Below are 19,753 nucleotides of genomic sequence, written 5' to 3'. Positions count from 1 at the left end.
ACTTTTGCCGCCGAGCCCCGCCTCGGCTGACCAGTCTTTACTCGCCGAATAGTTGACAATCGCGCTTTTGCACTCACCCCGCAATCAATCGCTTCGCACTCACAATCAATCACCTTGCAATCAATCCGCCCGCACCCGCCTCGCAATCAATCGCCTTGCACTCGCCTCGCAATCAATCGCCTTGCAATCAATCGCCTCACAATCAATTGCCTCGCAATTAATCGCCTTGCACTTGCCTTGCAATCACCTCCCACTCGCCTCGCAATTAATAGCCTCGCACTCAATCGCCTTGCACTCACCTCGCAATCAGTTGCCTCGGACTCACCTTGCAATAAATTGCCTCGCCCTCGCAACCAATTGCCTCGCAATCAATCGCCTCGCAACTAATTGCCTCCCACTTGCAATCAATCACCTCGCAATCAACCGCCTAGCACTCAATCGCTTTGCAATCAATCGCCTCGCACCCGCCAACTCATTCATCCGGAAAGCCGCGCCTGGGGACTCTTGCTGCATTCGGGGCAAAAAAGGTCTCCCGCGCATTCCCAAACCGCTAGCTGCATTACCCATTCACGGGAGCAGATTCATGTACAGCAAGAGATCTATTGAGAGTTGTCTTTCATACTGTAAAACAACTCCAAATATGCAGACTACTGAAATTTCTGGCCATGATAACACTATGCATATACATATGCAGCCATATATGTCAATAATGTTGGAGAGAACAATGGAAATTTGCATTGCGTTTTACAGCTAGTCTTCAATGCATCAGTCTCAAACCACTCAATTCGGAGTTGGCCTATTTGTGTACAGAGAACTGATAATGCAATTGACATTGCTAGGCGAACTGAAGTTTTTAAAACTGGCAGTATAGAAAAATTTTGCATCTTTTATAAAATTATACAAAGTTTTTCGCTATCGCCAGCATTTATTGAATGGAGACTTCTACATGCTTAAAACCCTAATCATGGTTCACCAGTTCTTCATAGCCTGTGTTTTGACATGGTATATAAAAACAGTAATGAGGTTGTGTCGATAATATCTACATGTATAACAGCACAGACAGTATGATGTCAAGGCAGATACAACATTAGTACCTTAAAATAATAAAACATAACGCCAACATGATAGCCTTTTTTATAAGATACAATAAGGAAAACAAATGCATGAAAGTATATATATATACTGAAAAATATGTTAGAAAATGCTGCATGTGGTATAGCAGAACATGAAAAACATAGCATGACATAACAATAACACAATGTTAGTTCAACGCAACACTTGCGGATAAACAACATTTTTTGTTTTTCTGTAGGGTGTATGAACAAACAGTTTTTGGCTTGTGCCTACTTTTCAGCAGGCGACATACAGCTGGTCATGGCTAAAGCAGGGTGACAGTAAGTCGATACCAGCTGCTCTCTTTTTTTTCACCATCGCCTATTGCAACCCTCTGAGTACTCGTGCAAGTTCTGTAGTAGTAAGTTTCAGTAGGCCTACTCGTAGCTGAAAAAAAATTAGTAACTCAGCTGCTGAAGGAAATGAACTTGTCCCACTATCACAAACAGTGGCAAATCCAACGCTATTAAGCAGTTGAAGTGTGGCAATTCGTATACAATACAACATTGAATAAGAAGTACTTACCTTTTTGATGTAGAAGTTTAGTAGATGAGAACTGCGTTTTTCCAGTGGCCGCAAGAAACAAAAGTTCACGTGACCTTCTCGGTACACGTTGGCAGTAAATATCAATTGCATGGAAATTAGTACTCATTAATTTATTTAATTTAATGAGTAGTACACTTGTATAGCTGTATGGGTACTTTTGTATAGGCTGCAGAACTCAGGAAGGTGCTTTTTAACACGGCAGCAACATTTCTGTTTAAAGCAGAACAGTGCCGTTGGGCACTGTAAAGAGGCGCACTAACCGGAGATCACATCATTTTTGTGAGAAAACTATGAATAGCTTATGTATAGAGGCGCAATAATCAGAGATTCTTGTTAATGCGGCCTAGCAGTGAAAGAAAAAACACAGAATAGCTCGCACCCTTATATAAGTCGCATGGCTCAAACTATCAGAAAAGATTAGCGATAATAGTCCAAAAATTACGGTACTCTATAAGGCGGACACACAGACACCGATTGCCGTTTATATAGTGGATTAATTAGGCTAACGCTTTACCTATGAAGTCAAATACGCATCGCGCATGTGTTCATTAAAACACTGGATTGCAAAGTAACTCAATTTGCTCACAGCCCCAAATGCTTATCATACGAGTCATGGCAACATATTGATTGCAAACATGCACTTGATTTTGCTATTGGATTGGAATGCTGATTGCTTATTATACTTGTACCAGACAAAAGAAAAGCACATTAATAGGTTAAGGAATTCATTGTGTATCCCTGTAAAGGGAATGTAAGCACCCAGTCACTCATAGGTGTGCCTCGCAGCGGAGGAGACATAAAAAGCACTTGTACTCTAACCTTTTATGAGGCTACAAGCAGAGCAGGTATCACATATACAGTGTGACAACATGGCCATGCATAATGACTGAGCTGAGACTATTTATCTACATTCACAGCCAAAACTACACCGGTAAGTTGATCATACAGCTTATATGGTGTCAGAAGAAAAGATTTAGCAATATGGAGGGAGAGTCTATTAATGTCTGATGCACAGAAATATGGCAACTTAACCAAAGGTTTGAAAAAATTTAAGAAATTATTCACACAGTTTTTAGAAGCGACTAAAAAGTCAGACACTGACATCGAGGTTGAAGTGGCCATATAACTGCTGAGAGTTATAGGAGATAGAGAAAGGGTTATTAATGAAAATTTTAAGCTAAGTGAAAATGATAAGTTTGACTATGCTGAATGGATACCTGAATATGATAGGTTTTATGAACCACAGCATCAAGTATTTGTATCAAAAGTGCAGTTGCAATGCCTGAAACAAGAAGGCCTGCCAATCGAAGGCCATTACTGTAAGAGTTTTGTGCGACTTTCACTTTCTTCTACTAGTACAAGACTCGGTGCATGAGTTTATACATATATTTTCTGCTTAGTTCATAAGTTGTACAAGAATGCTTAAGTAACAGGCAATGCACCGGCCAAACACAGCTCTGCTCTCTAACACATATGTTCAGGCTTATATAGCGAGTAGGCCCCACCTCTCATTCTGCTTGGCTGGACTTGACCCAGCTCGTCTTTGGCTTAGCTTGGCTTGTTTCTACTCAGCTGGGCTTGGCTTGGCTCTACTGGGCTTGGCTTGGCTCTGACTGGCTTAACTCTCATCTGTTATTCTGCCTGACTGAGCACAGCCCGGCTCAGCTTAGCTCAGCTCTCAGTGGATCACACTCCACAACAGTATTGTATTTGTCAAATGGCTCCGCCAGAGCTTTGGGAAGATAAATTTAGCCCTTTTATGGGTCAAGCGAATGTCGCCTATATTTAATCTTCTCTTTCCGGTGGAGCAATAGTAATCCTTTTGGATGCAATCAACCTACTAACTTACCTCCAACTTTTCAAAAATCTGTTAATAAATATGCATGGAGTAGCTGAGAAATTATTCTGCCAGTTTGATATATATATTGCTTGCAATTAATCTGCAATGATATTATAGCCTGGGTCCTGCTTTGCAATTTATTGAAACTTTCAATTTTATAACATTCTAAACTTAAAGACATATTTTCATTTAATATCTATATTTACCAATGGTGGATAAAAACTCATTGCACTCATTAGTATGTTTGCTACAGTTTGCAGCAAAAACTAGCTTTTTCTGTACAATAGAAGACGAGTTGTGAGCGTCGACCCATTGTATGATCAGATTACTGCAATGGTGCTATCAAATAATATGCTATAAATCTGCAAATTTATAAGTTATATAAGTTATAATCAATCAAATGCTACAAATATATATTTATGAACAAGTGACATAAACAAACCATGCTTACTTATATTACATGCAGAAACAAAAACTAACGTTTTTTGAACAAAAGTATTTACATCGCTTGCTCAGATAGCTGCGTTCTGATTGTTGCTTTTGATGGAACGAACATCTTCTGGTTGTTCAATACCTTCCACAATGCCTTCCGATCTCAACTTTTTTTCTGTACTGCAGAACTTGCCGATACTAGATTCAAAGCAAAATTTAGCAGAGCTAAACTTTTACCCATTTCTTTTAGCACAAATTGTGATGTCATAGCTAATATAATAGAGCTTGAAAGTGCTGAGGTGACAAGCAGAGTTGAGGAACCTACAGACTGGATTCCCTTTTCAGAGGCATCTAGGAAAGCAAATGAAAAAATAAGACCATATTTTGACCTCAAACATCTCAATAGAGCTACTACAGTAATCTAAGGATGTAAAGAAATATTTGCTAAACACAGAGTTCTCTTGTGTGTGCATAGCGGTAATGCTCTCTCCTACGCTAACTTTGAGTTTAGACAAGTCGCTGAACAGTGGCAGTCCAAGCACATGACTTAGGCCCTGAAGCACTCACAAAGCATTGGTAAGGCTGAGTCTGCTGTTAAAATAATTAAATGCCTATGCAGGACTGTGAGTGACCCTTGAATAACCTTTATGGAATAGAGAGCCTATTCTAACAGAGCCTTTCCTAGCCATGCAGAGATGTTTTGTCCAAAACTAAGAACATCTGTTCTCATGGACTAAAAATGCTATGACCGTAAACAGATTTGTATGAATAAGAGTGTATAATTGTTTCTGCATACAATAATAGTAGTTAAAACTTAACACTCTTAAAAATTAGACAACCTGTGCTTGTAAATCTTGCTAAAATAATTTCTGCACCTGAAACTAATAAAGTAAATTGGTTGTGGACGAAACTAACCATCAGTAGACAAAGAGCCATTTTTGATGATTATATCTCTTTGTTTGAACTCAAAAGAGGAAAAACATATACACTGTAGGTATAACTGTGTAAATAATTACTGTAAAATGTAAACATTCTTGTTCCATCAACATTCAATGTGGTTGCATTACAGCTTTGGAATTGGAGAAAAACCTGAAGAATAAATGATGACAGATGATGAATTAAACCAACTTGACACATTAGCTAGAGAGTACAAAAAGAGAGCTGAGGACTCTGGTACTTGGAGACATTACCTGCAGGTACTTGCTTTAAACATTACCTTAAAGATACATTTCTTAGAATTTTATACCCTCGCTCTTATCTCTGTCTTTCCTCTCTCTATCTCTATTTCTCTATTTTCTTCTTTCTATCTCTTTCTCTCTCTCTTTCTCTTTCTCTTTCTCTCTCTCTTTCTCTCTTTCTCTCTTTCTTTCTCTCTCTCTCTTTCTCTCGTTATCGCTCTCTCTCTCTTTCTATTTCTCCCTCGCTATCTCTCTCTCTTTCTATTTTTCTCTCGCTATCTTTTTCTTTCTGTTATGCTGTCTCACTATTTCACTCTCACTCTCTACCTATCTCTATCCTTCACCCCATCTCTTTTTCTTCTCATCTCTCCTTCTCTCCAACTTTTCTCCATGTGCCCCTTTCCCCTTTCTCCTCCCCCTTATTTTTCTTCTCTCCTTATCTACCCTTCTCTTTTTCCTGTCATTAGCTCTATCACTTGTCCTGTGTTTCTCATCTCTCATTTTGCTTGCCTCTTCCCTCTCCTATCATTTCTCCTTCATCACCTCTCCTCTTTTTCCACTCTTTTTCCACTCTTTTACTGTAACTCTTCTAGCCTCACCTCTCCTTTTCCTCTCATCTCCCTTTTCTTCCACCTCTTTGTTTCCTTGCTAAAATTAATCCATCTAATACACATTGTAATTTAACATCCTCCTATCGTTCTCTTTTACCAATGTTTAGCAACCAAGCCACTTAACAGCAATAAATAGCTTACAGTAAAACCTTTGTGTTAACGCTACCTTTATTTGAACGCTGCCACTATAGGAACAGGGATGAAAATCGAACGCCAGCCTATAATTGAATGCCACTTCTACCTGACCGTCTCTTTGACATTCTTTGATCTTAATGAGCCCATAATAGTAAGTGATCAATAAAAAAGTGTCCACAAAATTGTATTAAGTAATTACTTGTTTGCATCAATAAAAAATATTGCTATTATTGCCACCGTTGGCGTCGACGTCCGGTTTTTAATTTCAAAGCTTTACGGTTTTTTTGTTAAAACTTTAAAAGTTTTGCCATGGCAGTAATTAATAACTGTATCAGGCTATTAGTAGTTCATGACTACATGATTACATGACTGTCACTTTGACATTCTTTGATCTTAATGAGCCCATAATAATAATTGATCAATAAAAGTGTTCAGAAAATGGTGTTAAGTAATTACTCAATAAACTACATCAATAAAAATTATTGCTATTATTGCCAACATTTGCATCGAAGTCCGTTTTTTAATTCCAAAGCTTTACGGTTTTTTTGTTGAAACTATGAAAGCAACACTATGGCAATAATTAGTAACTGTATCAGGCTAGTAGTTCATTATTTAACACGATCTTGATTTTTCGACATACTTGAAAAACTGGTTGACAGTCACGATGGAATCTGTAGCCTATATACTATTTTGAGACTAAAATTTGTGTGTAGCTCACATGCATCTAAAAGTTTCACATTATTGAGCAGCAAAAAGTTTTTCAAATAGCATTGGGTAAAACTTTTGCTCTGCTAAAGAAATAGTTTAGATGCTGATATCTACTAGTTCAGCAATGCATCAACATATTTGAAGCCAACAGAGGCTGAAAATTATTTAATAGCTAAAAAAATATAAAATGGTTCCAAATGCAAGCAACAATCAGAACGCAACTGGCCAAAAAAACATTTCAAATACTTTTATTTCAAAAAGTTCAATTTCGTTTTTGTGTGTGTTATAAACATGTTTTGGTTACGTCACTTGTTTTTGATTACACATTTGTAGGATTTAATAGATTTTTATTATGGAACTGATAAACTTTTAGGTTTATAGCAATTTATTTGTTACCATCATTGTGGTTATCTAAACTTGGCTTACAATAGATTGATGCTCATAAATCTTCTCTTACACATAAAAAGCTACTTTTGACTAAAAGCAATAGCAAACATATCAATGAGTGCAATAAGCTTTACTTCAGCATCGTTAAATATAGTGTAGGTATAAAAACTGCTTTCAAATAAAGAATGAAATAAACAATTGAGAGCTCAACAAACTGCAACTCTGGCTATACAGTCATTGATTGAATATAAATTTGTAGGGATATTTATCAAATTTCCACTGCATATTTATTTAAAGATCTACAACAAGTTAAAAGAGAAGTACACCAGATTTCTTGCATCAAGAAAAGTTGGCGTAGCTTTGCCCGAAGGAGAGTGCTAAGTATAGGCAGCATTTGCGTCGCCAGTGAAAGGGTTAAATTTATCTTACCAAAACTCTGAAGGGATTAGAAAAAAACAAGGCAACACTTTATTTGAGCCTTCCCTCTAACAAAATGCCACCATGGGAGAAGGGCTGAAAAATAGAGGGCAATTGAATTAAAATACAGGTTTTACAGTCAATCATCATTGCGAAAAACCGTGCCCTAAAAATGCTCCAACACCCCTAGCTTTTTCTCCTGAAATTAGCCATATATATACTGTGTCTTCTTTTAAACTGCTGCAAATGAGACTTTTTTAAAAATCTTTTTGCAGACTTATTTTTTCTTAAATCTAAACTTATAAAATTATAGCTTCTAAAATATTGCTTTACAGGCACATGGGCTAGCTAACTATAGTGTGACTCTTAATCCAACTGACAACAGACGCAGACTAGTCTATGACATAGAAGAAAGTTGGTACAAAGGAAACCATCCTCTCAGTTATGATGAACATCAGCAGATGATCAGTAAACATAAGGAACTTCTAGAGAAATATAGAGAAAATGCCAGGAAAGACTTTAGTGCTCTTGATGCTTCAGGAAATTCTGTGAGTGATGATGACATATTCAGTAAGGACAATTTTAGAAATGCAGAAGAATTTAGTCAGAAAGTTTTCTCAGCTAGCAAAACCTGCAGTGAGAGACTCGCGATTGTATCTAAAAAAATTCTCCAAGCAAGCATTGATGTGCTGAAGAAGAAGGATGAAGAAGCTCCGTGTAAGTTTGCTATCATTGGATTAGGTTCCATAGCAAAGGGCGATGCAACTCCTTATTCTGATCTAGAATACGCTATCATCGTGGAGAAGGAATCAGATTATTTTGAAAAACTAGCAGTAGACAGCTACTTCAGAATAGGAAATCTAGGTGAGAGTCCTTTGAAGTCCTTTGATATCGATGAGTTGAAGACAAACAGTGAGCTAAGTAAGTTGACTAAGATGGCTGCTAGTGGCTACAGAATAGATGGAATCACTACAAACTCTGGTAACATCCCAACAGGTAATGGTAAGGAGGGAGGTTTGAGTCTGACACTAACGGTAGAACAGCTCATGGAACTCTACAAAAAAGAAGCAGAGAAACCATTTGATGGGTTTGCAGGAGATAAATCTGACATGCTCTCCTCTACTATTGTTATACTTTCTAGTGAAGAAGCAGAAGGTACCAGTCAGCTCTACACACAGTTTACTACTGAAAGAGCATCGTATGAAGAGTGTGCGAAAGAAAATCAGTCTGTCAGAATGAAACGTTTAGAATCATTTGTAAAAGACATGGATAAATATGATTTTTTGCCTGAGTTTGCTGAGTTTCAACCACCAGCTAATCTGAATGTCAAGGTGAAGGAAGAGATATTCAGATATCCGACTCTACTTGCTAACAACATGAAAATGTGTCTTGGACTCAGTTGTTGTCACTCCTGGGATATCTATTCAGAGCTTCGACAGCAAGGCCATCTGTCACCAGACACTCATCAGTACCTAAATATTCTCCTCGCTCTTGCTATATACATACGAACTTCAGCTTATCTCAAGATGAAATCACAGACCGACTATGTACAGATTGACAAGTATTATCAGGGTAATCGAGAGTTATCTTACGCTGTTTCAGCACACTTGATAGTACTTATGGGCTGCTTACTCATTCCCATCAAGGAATTTGTCAACTCAAAAATGCCTAAGCCAGCTGATCCATTTGAAAACAAAGAGCAACTTGAAATATCCTCAATACTTGAAGATATTAGAGTCCCTAAAAATGACTTCTGGGTAAAGGCAGAAGTTCTCTATTTCACAGGTCAATATTCTGCAGCCAAAACAGAGATAAGCAAAGCACTTGGTAAACCAGTTGACTCAATCAGCTGCTCCTTGTGTTGTGAATTGCTCAAGCGCAAGCCATTATCACCTCAACTAAATTCACAAACTGAACTTTCTGAAACAAAACGCATCGAGTTATGCGTGTACCTTCTGTACTACACTAAAAACTACAAACTCGCGTTAGAATATTTTAAACACTTCCTCAAGGGAAATGATCGACATAGTCTTTGGGCACTTTTAGCTGCACACTGCAGTAAAGAGATAGGAGACTACAAAGGTGCTCAGCAACTGCTTAAAGAAGTATGTCTTTAATATCCCTAAGATAGACATTACAGTAAATAGTAATAGATATTAGCTAGCATGTATTATTTAACATGTTATATGTTTAATTAAATAATAACAATGCATTGTTTTACAATGTTACTGACCCTCACAATCAAGTTGGTTGGAGAGGAATATCTATTATATTCTATATTTTACTCAATTACTATATTATCAATATATTTTATGGCAACATTGTGTTTTAAAAATTTTGTTTATAAAAATGCAATTTGTATACATTTTTAAATCATTATTTTAACCTAACTAGAACTATCAGCTGCAAGTTTAAAACTATCTTAAAAAATAGCTACAGATCATTGAGTTTATTGAAGTAGACAACATCCAACATTGATTTTTCACCTACTTTGGTCCCCCTGTAGTTTACGTATCAAGTTCCAAAGATGAATGTGAATGATTGATGCCAAATAATTATTAATTATTATTAATCTTGTAATGCCAAAATTGCTATGCTAAACTAGCAATTTTCTTCAAAAATTAGCTACGTGAACTCAACATGATTGGAAAACATTTGAAACAGAACATGCTTAAAATTCCAACTCAAAATTTGGAAAATATTTGTTCATTATTATAATTAAAAGACTAGACAGCCAGCTATTTTTGTAATTCCCTTTTGCTTCTACTAAATCTCTGACAAGTTGTTAGAGAATTCACAACTATATTATAACCTGTATGTACTTGGTTGCTATAAATTTACTAGGTACAATAGGTTGGAGAACTCTGATTCTGTACTAACTTGCCAACCTACCTATATAAACTTGTTACATAACATTTTAGTGTGTAGAAATCGATATAGACTTAACATTTCTCTTTCGCATCTGTTCATCAGCAAGAAATAATGATCAATGTCTAGTATAAAAATGGCTGATGGTTACACCTTTGTCAACAGGTAAAGGATGATGAATGCCTGTCAGATATGATGAAAAGTAAAAGTGTACCGAAAAGCAGAGATCTGAATATGGAAAAAGAATCTGAAAGCAATCACAGGGATAAGAGTACCGCATATGAGAATATTGGTTTAGTATATTTGGAATTATGTGAACAGAAAAAAGCAATGAGGTGTTTTACTCAAGGACTGAAAATGAATCAAAACATGTATGGAGCGAGAACTAACAACACAGATATTGGAAAATGCTACGATAAAATTGGTTCAACATACCAGTCAATGGGTAACTACAGGCAAGCATTAGAGTATCACACCAAAGGGTTACAGATGCACAAGGCTGTACATGGTGAGTGTGCAAACCACACTGATATTGCTAACAGCTACCGTAATACTGGTCTAACACACCGATCACTGTGTAACTACAGTGAAGCATTACATGTTTCTGAACAAGCTCTTGAAATTTTGAAAGTTGTACATGGAAAAAACAGAATCGTCACCAATATTGCTAGCAGCCACGTTTGCCTTGGTTCGGTACACAACTCAATGGGTGACTACAGAAAAGCATTAGAACATTACACAACAGCACTCGCCATACAAAAGGCTGTGTACGGAGAGGACAACAATCAAAATGATATTGCCACCAGCTACGGTAGCATTGGCTTAGAACATGACGCAATGGGTGACTACAAAAAAGCATTGGAATATTATAAAAAAGCAGTAATCATACTAAAGGCTGTGTATGGAGAGAAAACTAACCATACCAATATTGCCGCTAATTACCATAACATGGGCTCAGCACATCAGTCACTTGGTGACTACAGAGAAGCATTAGAATACTTTGAAAAAGCACTAGTCATACAAAAGGCTGTGTATGGAGAGAATACCAACCATACTGATATTGCTGTTAGCTATGGTAACATTGGATCAGTACACAACACACTGAGTGACTACAGAAAATCATTGGAATATTACAAAAAAGCATTAGTGATACAAAAGGCTGTGTATGGAGAAAACACTAACCATGCCAATATCGCTGTTAGCTATGGTAGGATTAGATCAGCTTACAATTCTCTGAGTGACTACAAAAAAGCATTGGAACATCACAGGAAAGCACTCATCATGCAAAAGGCTGTGTATGGAGAATACGCAAACCATACTGATATTGCCACCAGCTACAGTAACATTGGCTTAGTACATGACTCAATCAGTGATTACAGAAAAGCATTAGAATATCACGAAAAAGACCTAATCATACTAAAGGCTGTGTATGGAAAGAAAAGCAACCACACCAATATTGCTACTAGCTACTGTAACATTGGGTCAGCACATCACTCACTGGGTGACTACAAAAAAGCATTAGAATATTTTGAAGAAGCATTAGACATGGACAAGGCTGTGTATAGAGAGAACACCAACCACACCAAAATTGCTGCTCGCTACTGTAACATCGGCTCAGCACACCACTCACTGGGTGATTACAAAAAAACATTAGAAAACTATGAAGAAGCGCTAGTGATACTGAAGGCTGTGTATGGAGAAAAAACCAACCATACCCATATTTCTGTTTGCTACCGTAACATTGGATCATTGCACCACTCTCAGGGTGACTACAGAAAAGCATTGGAGTATTACGAAAAAGCGTTAGTCATAGAAAAGGCTGTGTTTGGAGAGAACACCAACCATGCCGATATTGCTACTAGCTACAATAACATGGCCTCAGTGCACAACTCATTGGGTGACTACGGAAAAGCCTTGAAATATTATCAAAAAGCACTCGTCATGCAAAAAGCTGTGTATAGAAAGTACACCAGCCATATCAATATTGCTGGTACCTACAATAACATAGCCTCAGTACACAACACACTGGGTGACTACAGAAAAGCATTAGAATATTACGAAGAAGCACTAATCATACAAAAGGCTGTGTATGGAGAAAACACGAACCACGCCAAAATTGCTGTTAGTTATGGTAACATTGGATCAGCACAAATATCACTGAGTGACTACAAAAAAGCATTAGAATATTATAAAAAAGCACTGGTCATGCAAAGGGCTGCGTATGGAAAGAACAAAAACCATGTGGATATTGCTACTAGCTACGGTAACATTGGCTTGGCACACAACTCACTGGGTGACTACAGAAAAGCATTAAAATATTATGAAAAAGCCCTAGTCATACAAAAGGCTGTGTATGGAGAGGCCACCAACCATACTGATATTGCTACTAGCTACTGTAGAATTGGTTCAGTACACAAGTCACTGGGCAAGTACAGAAAAGCATTGGAATATTACGAAGAAGCACTAGTCATACAAACAGCTGTGTATGGAGAAAACACCAACCATGCCAATATTGCTGTTAGCTATAGTAACATTGGATCAGTGCACAACTTACTGGGTGACTACAGAAAAGCAATGGAGTATGAAGAAAAAGCACTAGTCATGTTAAAGGCTGTGTATGGAGCGAGCACCAACCACATCGATATTGCTGTTAGCTATAGTAACATTGGATCAGTACACAACACACTGGGGGACTACAGAAAAGCATTAGAATATTACGAAAAAGCACTAGAAATGCAAAAAGCTGTGTATGGAGAAAACACCAACCATACCATTATTGCCACCAGCTACAATAACATTGGGTCAGCACACAGCTCACTGGGTGATTACAGAAAAGCATTAGAATGTCACGAAAAAGCACTAGAAATGCTAAAGGCTGTGTATGGAGAGAACACAGATCATAAGCATGTTGTGTCCTGCTACTTACACATCAGCTTAGCACACAACTCACTCGGTCACTACAGAGATGCGAGAAAATATAAGAAGCAAGCATTAGACATCCAAAAGGCTGGTTACTGAAAGTTCACTTACCATGTTGATGTTGATAGAATTTACAATAACAATAGTTGACAATATAAAATATAAAAATGCTCGCTGTCATGAAGAAAAGACAAACATCATCATCTCCATAGAACTAATATATAACTGACTCCATAGTTTAACATTTACTAACTAGGATCATCCTACTCAGATGTGAATGAGTGTTATTCTCTTATACTGTTTATATAATTAGATAATATATCACGTGGTCTTAGTTAATATATTAATTAATTTCTTTAATATGAGTGCTCCTCCTATCTTCCTATGCTATATATATATATATATATATATATATATATATATATATATATATATATATATATATATATATATATATATATGTAAATGTTGTTTCAAACACCCTGTAGTGTGACTTTGACTTTTTTGTATAGCTGTGGTTATTCCTTATATAGGTTATATTAACATAATAAATGCGGTTCACAGAACTATGATGACAATGTTTGTGTATGTTTCAAAAACACAACAAATATATTTATCCAAACACTAGGAATATTATCTACACAAAGTATTACCGAGGCATCAAAGGGTTTGGTAAAGTTGCAGTCACCACAGACTACTGAATAGCCTGTCGTAAAAAATCAATGATGAATAAACAAACTTAATTTGGTGCTTGTTTTCACACATCTAATTCTCTTCCAAGTAATATATCATTTACAGAAAGCCATTTTCTTAGGCATTGACGCGCATGTTCCAGTATATGCCAATAAACTTGAACCAAATGTTAACTTACATTTGTATTATTTAGTCATTAGCCTTACGTAAGGTTTCACATAGACACAATTTATAGACACGCTTTAACAGTTGATGTAAAACTGCAGCCTTTTTTCACTCCCCTATCAGCATGTGTGTCGATTATAAAACAAAAACAAAAACTTGTGACTTGTGGTATATCGGTCAGCAACAATCTAAGCACACTCTAACATGATTGTGATTTCAACTAAATATAGCACCTGATCAAGTAACTTGGAATATGAAGTTTAACAAATAATATACTTAGGACATATTTATATGAAAGAGAAACTGTAAGAAAGCATTATGTGAATGGCCGTAATAATATGAGAAGGATGATTCATAAGACTCTCCAGAATGATGAGATCTCTAGAAGGATATGACCAGATGTGAAAATCTCCAGCAGCAGCCATCGTTGGTATGATATACATAGATGAGCTGGACGCATACTGTTTAGAAAACACTCTACACAACAACCACAATAGTTAGTGAGTTAAATGCAGTTAGTTTATTTCAAGTACTGTGCTATGATATGCTGTTCTATAAACAAATATACAAAGCTATACAGCAATAGTCTATTTGGCGTAGAGAAAATACGAATCCGTGATCTGCTATGGTTAAAGGAGACTGCAACTCTTTATCAGGAACAATATATATCTTTATGTAACCAGTCATCACTGACTAACAACTATCACTATATAAATGTAAAGCATAAATTTTGAACATTAAATATTACAGGAGTAAATAATCTTACTATATCCAATTTTATGTAGACGAAAAAAGAGAAACAGGAATCAGGTAATATATTAATTTGAATCACTGCTCAGGTTCTGCCGGAGGATGGTGGTCCTTGTTGCGGGACACGCGCTTAACCAGCCACTGTATACTTTCATCAATATCACCTCCTTTAAGAGCACTGACAGCCATGACACTGCAGTCCCAAAGTCCAAATTCGCTAGCGCTCATGTTGAACACTGCTTTTATGTCAGGAATGTGAATGCTTTTTGATAAGTCCTGTATGTTGGCTATAACAAGAAGAGGCACTCCATTCAGATTTTCATTGGCTATCATCTTATTGAAGGAGTCAGAGACTCTTGTAACCTGTAAAATGTGGGAAGATTCACAGGAGGTAAGATAGAACATGCCAATGCAGTAATAAGCGATTAAAAATACCTGCCGGTTTCTGCTGAGACAATCATATAGACAACAGCATGGCATTATTCATAGTACTTATCCGGAGTAACTGTAGCTCCTACTGATTACCGAAGTCCCAAAAGTTGAACCTCATCTTACCGATATATATCTTACCAATGTTCAGACTGGCCGTTGTAGTAATTTGTGCTAAATTTGTAGGACGATAGATTTTATTGAACCTTGTCTGTGTTTGCTCAAGATAAGTTGTTTTGCCAGCATTGTCAAGGCCAAGAATGAGTACATAGTACTGCTCCTTTTGTGTGAGATGCTTGTATAAACCAGACAGGAGGGTGTATATGGTCAGTACTCTGCATAAGCAAAAGGTGTGCAAAAGAATTCATAGATGGTGAAGATAGACCAATTATGACACTTGCTACTAAAGACTTGGCTCTGCATGCAATATGTATAATAGCTTACATATGACAACAGGGCAGAAAAAGGTTCCTGTGCCTTTTACCATAAAAAAATAGGTCAAGGTCTGTCCCCACCGAGCTAGAAAACCTGAGTACAGTACCTCTTCCATCATTCTAAATTTTTAACCTGCGCAAGCTTTTAAAATTGGTGAACAGAAGAAACCAACTGCAGACCAATATTTCAAACATCAAATGTGTCTGTTCACATAAAAGTGTGGGCTGATTACAAAATAGCTTAAATAAGAAGCCAGTACACTGAACTGGTGAAGCCAAGACTGGCTCACTCATGACTGTTGTTGTCTGCTTACACAAGTGATTTCCAAAAGTTCTATTCTAGAACTAGTATTGTTTTCATTATACATAAATAGCAGCCTTTGACTATTTTCCATGAAGAGCCTCTTGATGACTAATTGATGAGGATGCATGTTGCAGCAAACAAGTGTTTGTTTATCAGACAGCAATATTTTATTAGATTAAATAAATAGAACAATGAGTTGGTCACTGGTTCTTGACATTCAATGTAGGTAAGTGACCACACGTTTTATGTTATTAATAGCTATTCTACTGTTTATTAATTGAGAAGAACTTCTTGATTACACATGATTAGGATCTAACTCTTTAGAATAAAAAATGGGCTACTATTTAGTATGTAATAAATATTTCACAGCAAAAACTCAGATGGTTGAAAGCCACACATTTTATGCTAGGTCAACTCCATATACGGCTACAGTTTTAAAGCAATTTAAAGACAATGCGAAGTAAGCATCAATAAGCAAAACAAACTTTTCACTGATACAAAGTGGAAGCCTTAAAAAGGGCAATTGGAAAAATGTTGACATGGGACATCACCCTATAATCTGTGTTAAACATTTTTTGCTCAACCAGCAAATAAAGCTACAGTAGGTTTTTGGTCACACCTCAGACATTAAATATTACAGGAGTAAATAATCTTACTATATCCAATCTTATGTAGACGTAAAAAGAGAAACAGGAATCAGTTAATATATTAATTTGAATCACTGCTCAGGTTCTGTCGGAGGATGGTGGTTTCTGTTGCGAGACAGACACTTTACCAGCCATTCTATACCTTCATCAATACCATATTCTTTAAGAGAACTGACAGCCATGACACTGCAGTCCCAAAGTCCAAGTTTACTAGCGTTCGTGTTGAACACTGCTTTTATGTCAGGAATATGAATGCTTTCTGGTAAGTCCTGTTTGTTGGCTATAACAAGAAGAGGCACTCCATTCAGATGTTCATTGGCTATCATCTTATTGAAGGAGTCAGAGACTCTTGTAACCTGTAAAACTGTGGGAAGATTCACAGGAGGTAAGATAGAACATGCCAATGTAGAATACAAACAGGGTGTATTGTTTGTAGAATACAAACAGGGCGACTCAGGAAGCAACAAGCTAATGCCTGAAAATTTTGTAGTCCTCAGAATAGAAAACTACCTTTAAAAGCAGAAGCCCTCATGGTAGCAAAGACCGAGTCCCTTGTGGTGATGTGGTGACGTGAGTGGAAAACTTCACCGTACCTAAAGTAAGGCCAAGATGGCTCACAGAGGGTCTGACTGCTGGTGAAAAGGAAGGGTCACAGAACTTATATTTCTTTGCCCATCAATGATGAAGGTACTCCTGTTGCTTTAAACAACAATGGCTATACTCATCTTGTAGATGAATTCAAATCAGTAGAGAACAAGGATTGTGATTGTAAAGTAAGACAAGCTATATTTAGGTTATATTTAAAGACAATGAGCTTAAACTTATGCATATGAGCTTAATAAACAGGAAATCCTCATGACTTGCTTGTGATAGGGATAAAAATCATATGAAGTTAGATTGCTCGCTTAAATAACTTTTGAAGTTTTTCTAGTGTAATGCACTCTTTATTTGTTGATGTTTGTTAAACTAGACCCACATGTATATGTATTCCTAGCTAATTATTTGTTTCTTGAGCAATGTTGTGTGCATAAGAACTGCAATAATTGTACATGTATAAGCTTTCTTTGGTGGCTCATCTTGACGAGGTGTACTGTAAGTAGCAGGTTTCTGATACCATTCGTGGGGCTAAATGAATGTCAGGACAACATTAATGACCAGAAAAATAACTAAAACCCCTATCAGTGAGTCATTAAAAACCAATAATCCAAAGTGAATAGACACCTACATGTACTTTGTTTATTTGATGAACAAGGTCAAGACTAATAGTTAATAACTGGCTAGATTGAAGTTTGGTTATCTTTAAACTGAAAAAGCTGCTTAATCAGGAGTCACCTTTACAGTTTTGTACAGCTTGCCATGTCAACATTCCTTTCATTTTAATAGTAATTATAAATTATGTAATTAAATTCCAAAATAATAATATTGTAGAGTAAGTATAAGCCCATTATCTCACCTTAAATGGCTGAGTGGTAAAGTATCTCAAGTCTAGAAAAGTACTCACTCCCCTCGCCGCATTTTTCTTAGCAACCTCAATTTTGCTTTTATTAGTCAATGTCTGATAGCATAGTCTGTGAATCTGAGAGGCCTTACGGACAAGTTGAAAGCATATACTACTGAAACCAAGTCTTCTTTTAGGCATTTTATAAAGTAGTTTTGGCTATCTACACAGTGACTAAATGGTTAACTTGTGTGTTTGGTCAAATTTATCAAATTATTTTCATGAGAACCATGTATGTATTGTTTACATAGTTTTTTATGGAAATCATATCATGCACACAGTTTGAAGTTGTTTCTTCATGGTAATCAATAGAGGGGCAACTCCCTATAATACTCTTGTTTTTTATCTGTGCAAACCTCTTTTACTTTGCTGTTTTCTTTTCTCTCTGTATTTAACTGTTTGAACGAATACAAGACTATGAGAGCCTAATCTTAATTAACTAGTAACTTTTTACAGGTTATGGGCCCAGGAACGTTATATGTATTGCATAACTAGTTAGATTAGTCATATGTGATCATTATGGACAATAAATGGAATGTAGACAAACTTTCTAGCAGCAACCATGCCACATGGAAGTTTAATATTAAACATCTGTTGATTGCTAAGGAGCTATTTGGACATATTGATGGAACTACAGTTGCTCCCGCAAGCGCAGCTAATGGGGCTGTGAAAGCTACCTATAATAAGAACTCGAGCAAGACACTATCTCATATTGTGCTTGCGGTTGGCGATGAGTTGCTCTACTTTATAACTGAATGTGAATTGGCCAAGGAGGCATGGGACAAACTGTCTAAACAATTTGAGAGAGACACTCTAGCTAAAAAAATGTTCTTGAAGAAGCGCTACCTTCGCTCAGTAATCTCTGAGAGCGCTTCAATTGAAGGTCATCTAAAGAATATGAAAGTTCTCACAAATCGGCTAGCTGCTATCAAATCACCTATTGCTAAAAAGGACCAAGTTGTAACTCTTTAGACTCCCTTCCGGAGAGTTATTCCGCTGAAGTTACTGTTCTCGAAACGCAGAAAGATACGCCATCGCTAGAATTTGTTCAACAAACTCTTCAAAATGAAGAACAGAAACAAAAAGAACATAGCTCTGTATCAGCCTCTAGTGAAAGAAATGCTGTCGTCAACCCTGATATTGCTCTCTTGACTACCAGACCACAAATTAGACGCCAGGTTACCTGCTGGTACTGCAATAAAATCGGCCACGTTCAACGTTTCTGTAGAGAGAGAAACGGAAAAAGCAAAAATGCAGAACCCAAAGATGTTCCACGCCAAGCTAAGCATGCAGCAGATACATGTAACTATCCTGACACGGGTGAGTCAGCTTTTTTGGCTGGTACGGGTAGTGACTCCACCAATAAAACTAATCAACACTGCTCATAGATTCAGGCGCTACAAAGCACATGACTCCTTATAAAAGTTTGTTCAGTGAGTTCACTCAATTTGACAAACCTCATAAAATAGAAGTAGCTGGTGGAAGCTCCGTAGACGCCATTGGGATAGGAAGTATCAACCCAGTTAGATCGTAGAGTAAATCGCAAAGCTACGTTATATGATGTTCTGTACATGCCTGACCTAAGCACAAACCTGTTCTCTGTTTGCGCTGTTGCCTTAAAGGGCTTGATTGTTCAATTTGAACATAGTCAATGTTGGATTAAAAACCAACGAAAACCT

General features: G+C 36.9%; 1 pseudogene; it reads right to left on the bottom strand.

Annotated features, from left to right (window-relative positions):
* Positions 1 to 14,840: 14,840 nt before the first annotated feature.
* LOC137394437 (ADP-ribosylation factor-related protein 1 pseudogene) lies at positions 14,841 to 16,902 on the bottom strand (annotated as a pseudogene).
* Between the last annotated feature and the right edge of the window lie 2,851 nt (positions 16,903 to 19,753).

This window comes from Watersipora subatra, chromosome 4 (genome assembly GCF_963576615.1).
Source record: "Watersipora subatra chromosome 4, tzWatSuba1.1, whole genome shotgun sequence".
NCBI classification, from domain to species: Eukaryota; Metazoa; Bryozoa; class Gymnolaemata; order Cheilostomatida; family Watersiporidae; genus Watersipora; species Watersipora subatra.
This window is presented reverse-complemented; position numbering and strand designations above follow the sequence as displayed.